At 36.8% G+C, this 13,422-nt stretch overlaps 1 protein-coding gene across 2 annotated transcripts in view; it reads left to right on the plus strand.

Annotated features, from left to right (window-relative positions):
- Positions 1–13,422, plus strand: part of NLGN1 (neuroligin 1) — a 714,506-nt gene that overhangs the window by 86,678 nt on the left and 614,406 nt on the right. The window lies entirely within an intron of this gene.

Consider the following 13,422-nt stretch of genomic DNA (forward strand, 5'->3'; position numbering starts at 1 on the left):
AATCTTTAGGAACTGCATTAAAAAATTCTGTTTAATTTTTAAAATCTAGCTAAATTGATATGAAACATGATATGATATATGATATATGATATGATACCAGAAAATGTTTTCGACCAAGAATTCAAACAAATTCACCCTTTCCAGCTTGAATTAAGAATTTGATGTCTTGGAATTGGGATTTGCGACACGGGAAACTGTATCAGGTTTTCTCTCTGCTTCAGGCTACATTAAAAAGAAAAACTAGAAGAATTCATGGTAAAGATTGCCCATTTTGCTTCATGTTAAAGTCATATTTATCAAGAAAATAATGTTTACTAGTAGGGATTTTAAGTTACATATTTTTATTTGGAATTTTTTAGACTCAAATATGTGATGACAGGTTTGACTGTTAACTTCTTCTATGTTCAGATTACTCTCTCTACAAAATATTTGCAGCTTTTTCTGTCCTGTGAGATGAGATAAGCCGAATTTGTTTTATATGCTGAGCACTATTTTTTTTTTAATATGGAGTGAAATAGAAACATGAAATGTTTGCTGCAAGCCAAGGTAACAAAATGACTTTATGGTCAGTGTTTGGGATGTGAAAGAGGAATAGAGAAAGATTGATGCTTTGATGGCTAATAATTGACTCTTAGCTGTTCTCGCTCTTTTAAAGGGAAGGATGAATTTGCACTGATGCTTCCTTGCTGTCATTCTAAATAATATATTTCTGTAGCTCAAGCTGTTATCAGTAATTGTAAGTAGGCATTTTTGTGACAGTCAGTCCTTTGGAGCCTGCTTGATAAATCTGTCCTTGGCCTCTCCAACTCTCCCTGGCTGAGATGCACTTGAAGTTTGCAACTGTGCACTCCCTAGCTCCTGGGTTGAGACCTGCACAGTTGCTCTCAGTCTGTTTTCAGGGGGAAATCCTTGAGTAAGAGGCATTAAAATTCTGTAATTGCAAGAGTCTGGACTCGGATGGTATGATTTGGGGCAAGTTATTTAAGCTGTCTGTGGCAGGCTTTTCCAATGGGCATGAGAATATTGGAATACTGACCTTACCTACCTCACAGGTGCGTGGTCAGATTGCATGAGCAGGCATGTAAGGCCCTTGGTTAACTGCTAACAAGGCTCAATGAATGTTTCCTGGGATACTTATTGTGAGTAGTTAAGTGCCTTAACTAGTCCAGCCAGTTTCCTTATTTCTAACACAGTGAAAGATAATATTTATGAAGGCTGCTGAGATTTTTGAAATGAACTCACTAAGAATTGACAGATGGCATAAGCCCTATTTAGTAAGAAAGTGGGCTGTGAAGTCTGCTTGGCCTGATATGAACCTGAGTCTGCCATTTACTACTGTTTCTCTTTGGGCAATTTAAACTCTTTTTGATCGGTTGTCTTCTTCAAAATGGTAGTAATAATAACACATGCACCTCATAGGGTTGTTGAAAGAATTATATAGGATAGTGTTTTTAAACCATTGAGCTCAGGAGCTGATTGATAGTTCTTCAAGAAATGATGACTATTGTTATTATTAATATTATTTTGAAAATTTTCATTAAATGATTCCCTTTATGGAGTCACCTTAGCCCACCTATGATAACAATAGTTATTACTTCCTAAGCCATGATTTTCCATATCTAAGAACTTAAGTCCTTTAAATTGCTGCCTGAGGTGTCAATGAATTATATACTAGAATTTCATGGAAAGTTGAAACCTGAGCCTCATATCAAATTTAGATATCTCTGGTTGAAGAATACAACGAAGACCATCCTAATTTAAGGAGTTTTCCCAGCATGAGAGGATATTTGGAGAGTTTTATTAAATTGTCTTCCCCCATAAATTGCTGCCATTGCAAATGTTGACAGAGATTAAAGCTGTGTTTTTCATTACAGGGCATTCTGTATACAGCATGTATTTGTGTGGTTAGTTTTACGAAGACAGATTTAAATGTTGCTTCCTTCCATTTAGTATTAATATGCAGCTGGCATGTATTTATAAATGATGTATAAGTAGCTATTTTTTGCTCCTTGCAAAATACAGAGATTTTATTTGATTTGCTTGTCTTTCATGGTTGCCTCCTTGTGTTCTCAGTGGAAGAAACTATCATTCCTCTACATTTCAGCTGTTTTGCTGCTTCTTACCACTGTCCCACCACGACTTCCATACTACTTCACATCCTGTGTGCTTGAAAACACTGCATTTAGTGAGTGTGGCAGGTATTATCTTTCCAGGAAATAGAGTTGAAATTTCCCCAGATTCTGCTAAGCTTGCCTCAGTCTGTCACTGCTGAGGATGTGGAATTGACTCCAGATTGGGGCATCTCCAAGTGACAGAGCAGAAGCAGCTCCTGGGACATGTAAAAAATAAAGAATGAGAAGACTAGATGTGATAAACTGGAGGTAATAAATTATGATTTCATTACCCTCTTTTTGTCACTATTTTCATAATAAAAAGAACCTTACTTAAGTCCTTAACTGTAAGTTAATCACTTAAAGTGAGCAAATTGCTTACTCTTATTCAACCCCAGATACCAGTCATACAATTAGAATACAAATAATTCTTCGCATTTGGTTGAGAAGATTAAATAAACTAATGGTTATGAAGGCAAAAGATAAAGTGTAAAGTTAGGAAGATTCTATTACATTTTAGGCTTTGTACTGTGCATATATTTTCAAACCTAATCACCATTTCAACCCAAAGAAATACCTAATATCACCATTTTTCAAATGAAGAAGCAGAGACTAAGAATATATGCTTAGTAAATGGTTGTCCAGATTCATATGATTCCAAAGCTAGTGGTTTTATTTTTTATTACTATAGGCAAATATAAGATATTATTATCTACCATTATGCAACAAGGGTATTTTACTCAGTATATTGAAATTCAAACTTTCTAAAACAGAAAATAGTTCAAAGGGACCATTCCCTTAAAGAAGTCTTTGCTTTTGAAAACACGACAGTGTCACTTTAACCAGAATATTTTTCCTAGGGCAATTAAGTTCTAATTTGATGTTTAAAGACTTCATTCATATACTTTCCTGGAACATGTATTTTGGGTATTCAAATGTGCCTCTCCACTGTCATTTCAATTTGAGTTCAGAAAACACGAAGCACTCCTGAAAAGGATAAATGTGAGCTTCAGAAGTCAGAACTCGCATACTGTGCTTTCCATGTGTTCACGAAGATGAGTCTGAGGTGTGCCTGGGTGATCAGATGGAAAAGATGATTATTGCTCTAATTTACTTACAGGCTATTAGCTCTCCACATCTGGGCTTTGAAGAACTAGGCCAAATGAAAATATGCTTGTGATGTCCAAATAATTCAATTTTTAAAATGCGTTGAACTTTTCCCATTAGGTCTTTGAGCCCATGTGATACCCATTTTAGAAAACATTGGAAGTATCAGTGACTGAATGAGTTTCACTTTTTTTTTGTTTGAAAATTACATATTGAGAATCTACAAGAACAAAGTATATCATGGTAAAGGTATTTGAAATTTTAAGCTTATGTATTAGTTTTCTTGACGATCTGTGCATTGATGTCAGTGCATTGTTTTCCTGTCCATAGAATGTAAAATCGTGCAAAGCTATTGTGAAACTCAATAAAATGAACAATGGAATATTAAAATTCAAACAGTCTTTAAAGGTCAATAATCTTTGCCCTATATCTGATCATTTAAAAGTTATTGTTTTTAATAAAGTTCTTTTGCATTGTAGATAATGTGTTATTTCATATTGATAGAACTTAATTTAAATGTCACCAACTTATTCGTCTATGTCCCCATATGGTGCCAATTGATTCTTACCATTATGTTAGCTTTTATTATTAGACTGTCTGAGGGCCTTTCTCTTTTGTGATGGAAACTCATTTAATAACGTATGGTTTGTGTAACATAAAAGATAATTACAGGATACGTAGTAGTCGCTCCGGTTGAAAATCAATTTAAATAAGTTGCTCCCAGTATTACAATAGACACAAAATGAAGCTTATTGGTAATTACTAATCATGAGGCAAAATCATTAAGAACCCTGTGGACAAGGAGAGAACAGATTTGAATCATTTTTTATGCATGATTAAGACATATTCCCAGATTTTATGAGCTATGTGGGCTGAGCTTACTAATACCTTATGAAAATTAAGTGCTAAATGTGTTCTAAGTGCATCAATAATTTTAAGTGTCCTAAACGCTACAGTAAAGATGCTCCCAAGATTCCTACTCAAACAATATTGCTGGGTGATATTCAGTTGATCATTCTCACTGCCACATCTCAACCCCTACTGAGACAATAGGCTGCCAGGCAAACATAAAACCTGAAGAAAAGAGAACATCAGTGTCCAATGATCAGAGATTGACTAAGTCAGTGATTCAAGACAATGAGCTATAAGTTGATAGGGCAGGGAGATAGCTGTGCCAGGTAAGGACACAGATCCTGGAAATTTAGTAACCAATACTCAAGATTGGGTCATTCTGTTTAAAGCAAGTACTGAGATTTTCTGTGTATGCTTTTATCACAGATGTAAGCATAACAAGAGGGTATGTCATTTGACATTCCTCAACCCCTGACATCATCCATATGATTAAAATAGAATTAATACCCCTCTCACCGGTTAAGAGGATTGAAACCTGAACCCATGAAGGTAAGTGAGTGGTAGACTGTATGAAGCTATGTGAAGGTAGAAGGAAGGGTGAGAAATAGAGGCATGGGAGATTCTGAGCATCACTGGTCATGCTCGTGTGTGAAGGTCGCTAACAACTAGCAGACTATTTCCAAATGTTCAAAAACAAAACAAAACATTTCATGTGGAAAGGCACTGAATTACAACCCAGTGCCAGAATTTGTTCTTTTGGTCACAGTACACAATTGATTTTTCATAACATAACTCTGGACCAATACTTAGATGGGGCTGGGATATTTTGTCTTATTGGTGATGAGTTGCAGAATTCAGAGTTCTCTTAATATTTGTGCTAAGATGGGAAAATGAAAGTAAAGTATCTGCCTAAAAAAAAAAACTAAACCAAAACAATGTGCAATAATACCAACGATTTGAGTAAAACTTCCTTTCCTTATTTTTGTCCAAAACAGAGGTTTAGCTTTATTTTTATTTTCTTATATTTCTCTTTCAACATAAAGTCAGAATCATTATATCCTTAAAGTTCTTGAATTCTGGAACTGAACATAATAGGAAGAAAATGACGGAAATGACATTTCTTGGTGATTTAATCAAACCATGCTTCCTGGGGATTTCCTAAGGATGGTTAATTTTTGTTTTTCTCATTGTGTAAATTTCTGACAACTTTGAAGCGTAGATATGTTGTTGCTTACTCTGCTTCTCAGAAGATCAATACCCTCACCTCAGTATCCTAGCTGCAAATAGACTCTCGAGGACCTCAACATTAAATCATAATTGCATGTGTGGTGTGGGGACATATGTCAGGAAGGGTGATTAATGTGGGTGGGAGAGTGCATGACACTGGGCAGCTATGGTCTGTGCATGCTGGGTGCTCATGTGGTTAGAAAGAAACTCCAAATGGAACCCACAAACAGGTTGCTTTCCTTGGATTTTGGACTTGATCAAGTATTCATAGAAGATAGGGAGATGGATACCCAGAGCAGCCGTTCACAACTTGGTCAGATCCAATGCCCCTTGCATTAGGCACTTTTTTACTCTAGTGAAATAAAGTTAATCAATGATATTCTCTACCTACACATGTGATTTAAAGAATTTAAAAATAATATGCACTTTGTTATGAAATGTATGTGTGTGGCTTCACTAGAAGATATAATGAAATCATCAGATGTTTGCACCTGTGCATAGAGTCAGTAAGATGGAACAGCTAAAATGTAGATGGATACAGGTGTGCTGTGCTGGTGACTCAGATGCCACCATCAGTTCTGCTGTCAATAACTCCATTTTCCTAAACGGATTTAGGAACTTTTGATTATGAAAAATAACAAAATAAAATAAAATCTTCCCTAGAGTTAAAAACAGTTGCTTTTGGGGACGCTCATATTTACATTAAACTATCACAAAAATAAAATGTTTTAATGATGATATGTAAAAAGGGGTTAGATTATAGGCTCAGATAATTATACACGATTCTTTCACTTACATATATGTACAGTGAGGTATTTGGAAGTTGCTTGAGATGTGGATAATTCTTCACTATGCAGAATTGTTCTTTGAATGCAGATACCTTGCATCTCTAATCCCCACCCACAAAATATGAGTACCGCCTGACAATCAACGAGAAAGCCAACAAATTGAAAGCAAACCAAACCCAATAGTGAGCACTGTTGCTCTATACTAGTGTACCAGGTTTATTTAATCCCTACTAAATTTCAGGAAATGCTAGTTCTCTCAGAACAGGTCAGAATGGTGAAGAGTATGATATTAAGGCATGCTAGAGAGTTTAAAATACCTGATACATGCATTCTTTAGTTCATACATAAAAATGTATATATTCAATTAGGTTGTAGATATGAACTAAGTCTGAGTGAGAAGTCGCTGGTCGTGTGCCTTGACTTTCAAGGCCCTTTTCTTGAAATACTAAATGATATTACATGTTCTTTCTACTTGAGGGTCACATGAGATAATATATATGAACATGCTTTGTAAATTGTTAAGCCAACTTTGTGTGTTTGCAATTCTATTATGGGGATTTCCTTAAATACTGACAAGAAGATTTGTTAATGGCTCCTGAGAAGGCAATGAAATCCTCTTATTTTATTTACTCTTTTGGGGTAGTAAGTTTAAATAAGCTTAGATAAATTTAATGATTCATTAGGCTTTGGATTTTGGCCTGCAAAACAATACTGTTTTCTTAGGGCTTTGTATTCCTCTGAGTGCTGCGTGGCTGGGCAATAGAGAGTGACTAAAAGGTCATTCACATTTTCTTCGTGATCTTAGCAGTACACTAAAATCATAGACTCATAGCTATTTAGAGAGTCTTAAATTGTTCAGTCATTAAAATAAGCCTGTTTATTGAACACTAAGCATATGGCAGATGCTAAGTTATTAAAGATATTTTAGGCTAGTCATATCATTTAACTCTTAATCCTACTTGGATATCGTTGTAGTTTGAAGCTGTATGTGCCCAAGAAACACATGTTCTGAAATGTAATTCATTCCTGTAGATGTGAACCCAGTGAAAGGAGGGCCTTTTGATGGTGCTACTTCAGTTAGGAGAAGGTGTCGTCCACCTCAATAGGATGGGTCTTGATCCTTTTACTGGAGTTCCTTATAAGAAGGATGAAATTCAGACAGAGGGAGAAAGAGAGCTACAGGAAGCAAGAAGCTAAAACAGAATTCAGAAGAGAAGAAGACCAGGAGACGCTGCCCTGTGCCTTGCCACATGACTGAGGAATCAAGGATAACCAGCAGCCAGCCCCAGAACTGCATGGTCTCTGGGGAGAAAGCATCACTGTGGTGATGCTTTGATTGGGACATTTTCCCAGCCTCAAAACTGTGAGTGATGGGACAGGTCACGGTGGCCCAGCAGGCAGAGTTCAGCAGCCTAGGAAACTAAAACAGATGAATAGGAAAATGAATCAATTTTCCTCTACTGGTTAAAAATTAAATATCTAATCTGTTTTTAATTTTAGATCAAATGTGATATTATAAACAGAATTTATACTTAGCATTCAAAAAGCACTGTTTAAAATCTCGTGGGAAAAAAATTGTTGGCTTTTGAAATAACCACCTCCTACTACATTTTCTCCCCCCAAAATGGTGTCAGAGAGTATTTGAGAAGAGAGTTATTTAGGAGGCCTAGTGGCTATGGTGAAAAACTGGGGTTCTCTGTTTCAGCTTCCTATCGCCATGTTTGGCCTCAGCCCTCTCACCCAGGGGCACCACTTCCTCTGAGCGGCTTGTGTCTGGCAGCAGCAGCTGGTATGACTGTAATTCTGTTCTGATAGCCACTGGGCTCCATGGAAGGCAGACCCTGCTTTCAGACATGATCAACCTCCAGTCTCTGCTCTGGGGTGCTCTATATTACCCTGGTTGATTCCTTAGCAGCTCAGCTGGTTTTTCAACTTAGTATCCTAGCTCCATGGGCTTGTACTTACAGTATGGCAAAGCCAAATCTAAGAGTCTTCCTCTGTCTGACCTCTTCTGCCACCAACTTTATGAGATTTAGCTGTGTCACAGGACAATATGGGGTAGCCCAAAGTTATGAACAGAGACTGGGGTAATAGTGGAGCTTGCAGCTAATGAAGCTCCAATCTGATCTTGAGGTTACTCGCACTCATCTAATGCCTCTCCCCATCTCTTCTGGGAAAGTCAATATATAACTGCTGGAATAGCTATTCTGCTTTACATTCCTCTTTTATGGCATTCTCTGGGTCAGAAAGGGGAGAATGAGATTTGATCTCATGACCTTTATCTGCTAATAATGCCAAGTCTAAGACAAAAAAATGTTGACAATTATTTCTCAAGAGAATGCCCCAGTTCTAAAGGCTCATGTCTGCTGCAAAATCATATTTTAGATGTCAAAAGCTGAATTTTAACTTGATTTTTTTCTTTGCACGATCTCTGAACCATTATTCTTCCCACTCTCTCCTGCCCTGTTAAGCATCTTTCATAAACTACCTTAAAAATTTTGTTCCCAAAAATGCAAATGAGAAAAGTACTTTAATAATTTTAATAAATTACATTTTTCGGAATCCTGGGCACTGTGGGTACAATGGTAGAAGACAGATGTAATCTCTACCCTTATGGAGCCCACATTCTATTTGAGGAGAATAGATATCCAATGAATATATATAAGTAAAATACATTGGGATTAGTGTTAAAAAATAAACAGAATTTGAGTTAGAGGATTTGGGGAGGTTTGAAGAGGATTGGGTGGATGTTGAGGATTGAACCACATCCCCCACAAAAGGCATGTTCAGATCCCAATGCCTGGTCTTGTAGATACGAATCCACCTGTAATTAGGACCTTTAGAGATGTTCGTAGATAAGGTATGCTCAAACTGACTGAGGTGGGTCTCAGTCCTATATGGCTGAAGTCCTTATAGGCAAGGGAATTGGACATGGAAAAGGAAGCCCCAGGGAGCAGCCAGAAGCTGGAAGTCAATGTAACCTGGAAGAGAAGGTGGAAGCTATTGCCACGTGCACTGCAGTGTGACAGAAGAGCCAAGGACCAATGACCCCTGGCAGCCAACCCTGGAATGACACAGTCTTCAAGAGACAGCATCACCTTCCCAAGGCCTCGATTTTGAACTTCTCCTAGTCTCAAAGCCATGAGCAGGTCAATTCCCTTTGTTTAAGTCGACCTCTGTATGGTATTAAACAGTGGTTCTAGTCTCTTGTTTCTAGTGGAAGAAACTGAAACCTCAAACTTTCCATATATCAATCATTTAGTTAATGGCAGGGTCAGGAGTGGAAGCAGCACCCCAGAATCCTTTCTGAGAAAACCCATTTTACAGATGACTTTAAATAAAATATAGCAAGACCAGCCCATGATATGAAGGTTCTGGCGTGGATCTGAATGAAGGTGGCTTGCAGTAAATGCCATGCTATAACATGTTCACAAGGCCACCTCTGCACTTAAACTGGGCTGCTCACCACCCTCATTCATTATTTATGTTTTCCCATCTCTTTGCCTTTGTGATTTCTTTTCTTCATTCCAGAATGCCATCTCCTCTCACTTCTATGCATTGTAATTTTTGTTCCAATTCGTATACTTTCTTATTCCTGAGTCTGACTCTGATTACCACATGTAGAAATCGTTTCTCATCTCATGAAATGACCTTATGTGGCATTTTTAAGAAGTGGTCTAAATGCTCGGTTTGTTTCTCACTGTGCTGAAAAACTTTTTGGTAGTTCAAATAATGTATAATGTGAATTTCAGTAGTTCTTTGTTCACGGTTATCAGTAAGTCTCTGGTGAATAAATTCATAAAGTATGTATTGAAAGTTGTAACTCTAGATTCTATAGAATCTTCCAGCACATAAATGGTCCAAAGGCCTCGTATAATCTAATCTAACTAATGAAGTAGAATTAATGCTTCTTTTTTTGCAACAACTTGATATGTAAGAATAAAAACATAAAAAAGCATAACCATCAATACATGACTAATTACAGTTTGTGTATGAGAAGATCACAGCCGAGTGTGGTTAGTAAAAGGAGCCAGATGCAGAAAGAACAGAGTTTTAAACCATTTTTGAAGTAACAGGTTGCAGTGCCTTAGGGAAAAATGCCTTAGGAGGAGCTGTAGAAATCTCAGTAGATGCAAAAGGGTGAACACAAGTTCTGTGTAGAGGATATTAAGTTGGCAGGCCTGACTGAAGTATGAGCTGAGGAATCAAGGGGATGGGGGAGTAGAAGCTTTGAACCCTGTGATTAGGAGTCTTAATTATATTCAAGGGATAATTGGGAGCCATTGTTGGCTTCTAAGAAGGGGAACTTGAAATAACATTTAGGGAGTACTCCTACTCCTGCCCTTTGCTCGGGCTGTTCTCCCATCTGGAAGATTTCTTTTCCTTTCCTCCCAACCTCTCTTTAGCCTATCTTCCTTCAATCCTTCCTTCAGGCCCCTCCATCTCTGAAACTTTTCTGATAATTCTAGATAGTGCTCATTTCTCTTGTTTCTCTCTCATTCTCTCTCTCTCTCTCTTTCTCCATATTCTCTGCATTTATTGTTTGTAATACAAAATTAGCACCCTAGCTTCTGAATTTCCAACTGGCCATTTAAAAGATTTTTATTTTATTGTATGGTTGTTCAATAGTTCAGATGTTCTTGTTTATACCCTATGGAAAATAAAGCTTTGCAGCCGGAGATTGTATATCAGGTTCCTGTATATGCCATCTAGCATAGAACTGGGGGTGTTTAATATGTGCCCTGGAAAATTGATGGTAATTCATATTTTAAAATTTTAACTTATGTGTGAGATTAAAGCAAAAAATATTTATTTGGTATAAAATTTATATTTTGACTAGTGTACTTCCTAATATAACTTAAGTGGACAGTTTAGTTGAACACCATAAGTGCATGGACCCTTTAGTAGGGCATGAAATTTTGTAGATTTGTCCAGAGTGATGCCCCGATAAATCCCAGAGTGATTTGAACAGTGAATAAAAAAGCCCCCTTTGGGAAATGGCGAGAAAGGGGAAAAATTCAACTGCCCCATGTGGAGAATTCCTGATATTCTCATAAGCAGTGGGGATAATCAAAGCAATAGGCCGAGCCCTCAATCTTCGGGTTTGTTCATATGAAATTTATCCCTGCAAAGGAAAGGCTAAGCCTACTTAAAATTAGGCCTAAGAAAAAAATAATAATATGCGTTCTTTAATTTAAGCTGGGAGAGCTTATGACGCAAGTATCAACTCAGAGATAAAGTTTAAGAATTGAAGTGGGCAGTGCAACAGTAGCTCAGTGGTCGAATTGTGGCCTGCCATGCCAGAGGCCCAGGTTACATTTCTGGAGCCTGCCCATGCCAAAAAAAAAAAAAAAAAAAGAGAGAGAGAGTTAGAAGGGACCTTGGAGGGACTCTCCAGAGCTTATTTGGGGATCACATATGAAATCGGTACCAATCATATGCATCACACATGTTAACTTTTAATGGAGTTATTCAGCTTGATCATGTGCTAGATTCATCATACTTGGTTATGAATGATATTGGCCTACCTCAGAAACAAACCAAAATGAAACAACAGCAAACTATTTCCTCTCTATGAAGTGTTTTCACTATGAAGATTTTTGAAAGCAAGTTATTGGCCTATATGTGTAACTGAAAATACAGGTTAAATTCCCATTTCTGAAAGACTTTAATCATAAGAAAGGCAAGATTTGTCAAACACAATACAGCTATTTGTAACAGAGAACAAAATTAATTTTATTTTTCTTAGGTACCTGCAATATCTTGAACACTGTGGATTTAACAGGTAAAAAATTTGGAGATTTATTTTTTTCTGGTAGCAATAATTAATAAAATTCAATGTACTTTTAACTATGTCAAAATCTGGCATTATTGTGCTCTCTTTATGTTTAATTATTAGAGGTACGAAATTCTCATTTGAAATCAATATTTTGTTAAACCCATTAGTGTTTAAAGAAGAAAGTTGTTCTCCTATTAACCTGGTACTCTTCATTACATCACTTATGTAGTCACCGTCTCTTCAGATACAAAATGAGAAAGCCATAAAACTTATTTGGCAGTTTTCACTTCTCTGTGCATGGCAGGAGTCCATTTCTACTCAATTAATTAAAGAAAAAATAGCAATGACCTGCTCAATTTGTGGCATGAGGATTAACTGATAAGTATCTCTACAGCCCCGAAATGCCATGTGACAGATAAATAATAAAGCAAGTGATCAGCTATGGCTTTGAAAACATAAAATACTACATAAATGTAAAATAAGACATCTTCAACTACATTTTTCTGCAGCAGAGAGGTAAGATTGGACTTATCAAATATCTGCTGTGGATGTTGAAAATCTTTGGTAACATACCACTTTAACTTGCACATTGAGTATTTTAGAAATGTGTTTGATAGATGAGATTTAGAAGGGCACAGAAAGCTACAGAGCCCGGTAGCAAAAATGAGCTGCTTGAATTTAATATGAACTAATATGATAATACTTTATATTTAAAAGCTAACTTTTTTGCAAGATACTCAGAAGTCTTTAGCTGCATTATCTCTCATTCTCAGAACACGCCTGTGAAGAGTCTCTGTGAGCAGAGTTAAATGGAATGGGGAGAATATGATAGAAATAAGGAGGGGTCACTTTCCATCAACAACTACAGTGTAGTCTCAAAAGTACATGTCTGATTTCAGAAAAAGCTGATCACAAAATACCATCTTCACCAGTGGGGCAGTTCAATCAAAATCAAGTAGCCTTACAGTTTCACGTGGCACCAATTTGTGACCTAAAGAGATTTGGTACATGATTTCTTCAAGAATACACCGTGAATGAGAGTAAGAACTGGAGTTATGAGAATCGGGCCAAGGAAACTTCATTAGGAAATTTTGTAGAAAAATAATAGTAAGTGATTTTACATCCTGAAGCAGCATGCAGTGAAATGCTGGGGATCTTGTGACACTGGAGGAAGTATTTTAGATGACCAAAATGCCATCTATAAAGTCAGTCCATAATACACTTCAGGATATGGGCGTGTATTTCAATCATGAAATTCAGGGAGGAACTGAAATAAAATTTACCTATCAACTATGGAAAATGAGTGTCACTACTGAAAATGCCTTCATGAATTGGCAAGTGGCATGAATAACTTGTGAGAGTAGGAAACAATGGAAAATAATGGAGCATGTGGAAAAAGTATGAGTGTATGCCCCTCCCACAAGTATTCAAATCCAACTTATATTTTATACTTGTGCTAGAAAACACAAATACATGCAGATCTAATTTTAGGCTGCAGGATTCCAATTTGAACCTTCTGACATATGCTAAAGGAATTTGTCAGAAATATTATGATTGT

This window comes from Tamandua tetradactyla, chromosome 5 (assembly GCF_023851605.1).
Source record: "Tamandua tetradactyla isolate mTamTet1 chromosome 5, mTamTet1.pri, whole genome shotgun sequence".
Lineage (NCBI taxonomy): Eukaryota > Metazoa > Chordata > Mammalia > Pilosa > Myrmecophagidae > Tamandua > Tamandua tetradactyla.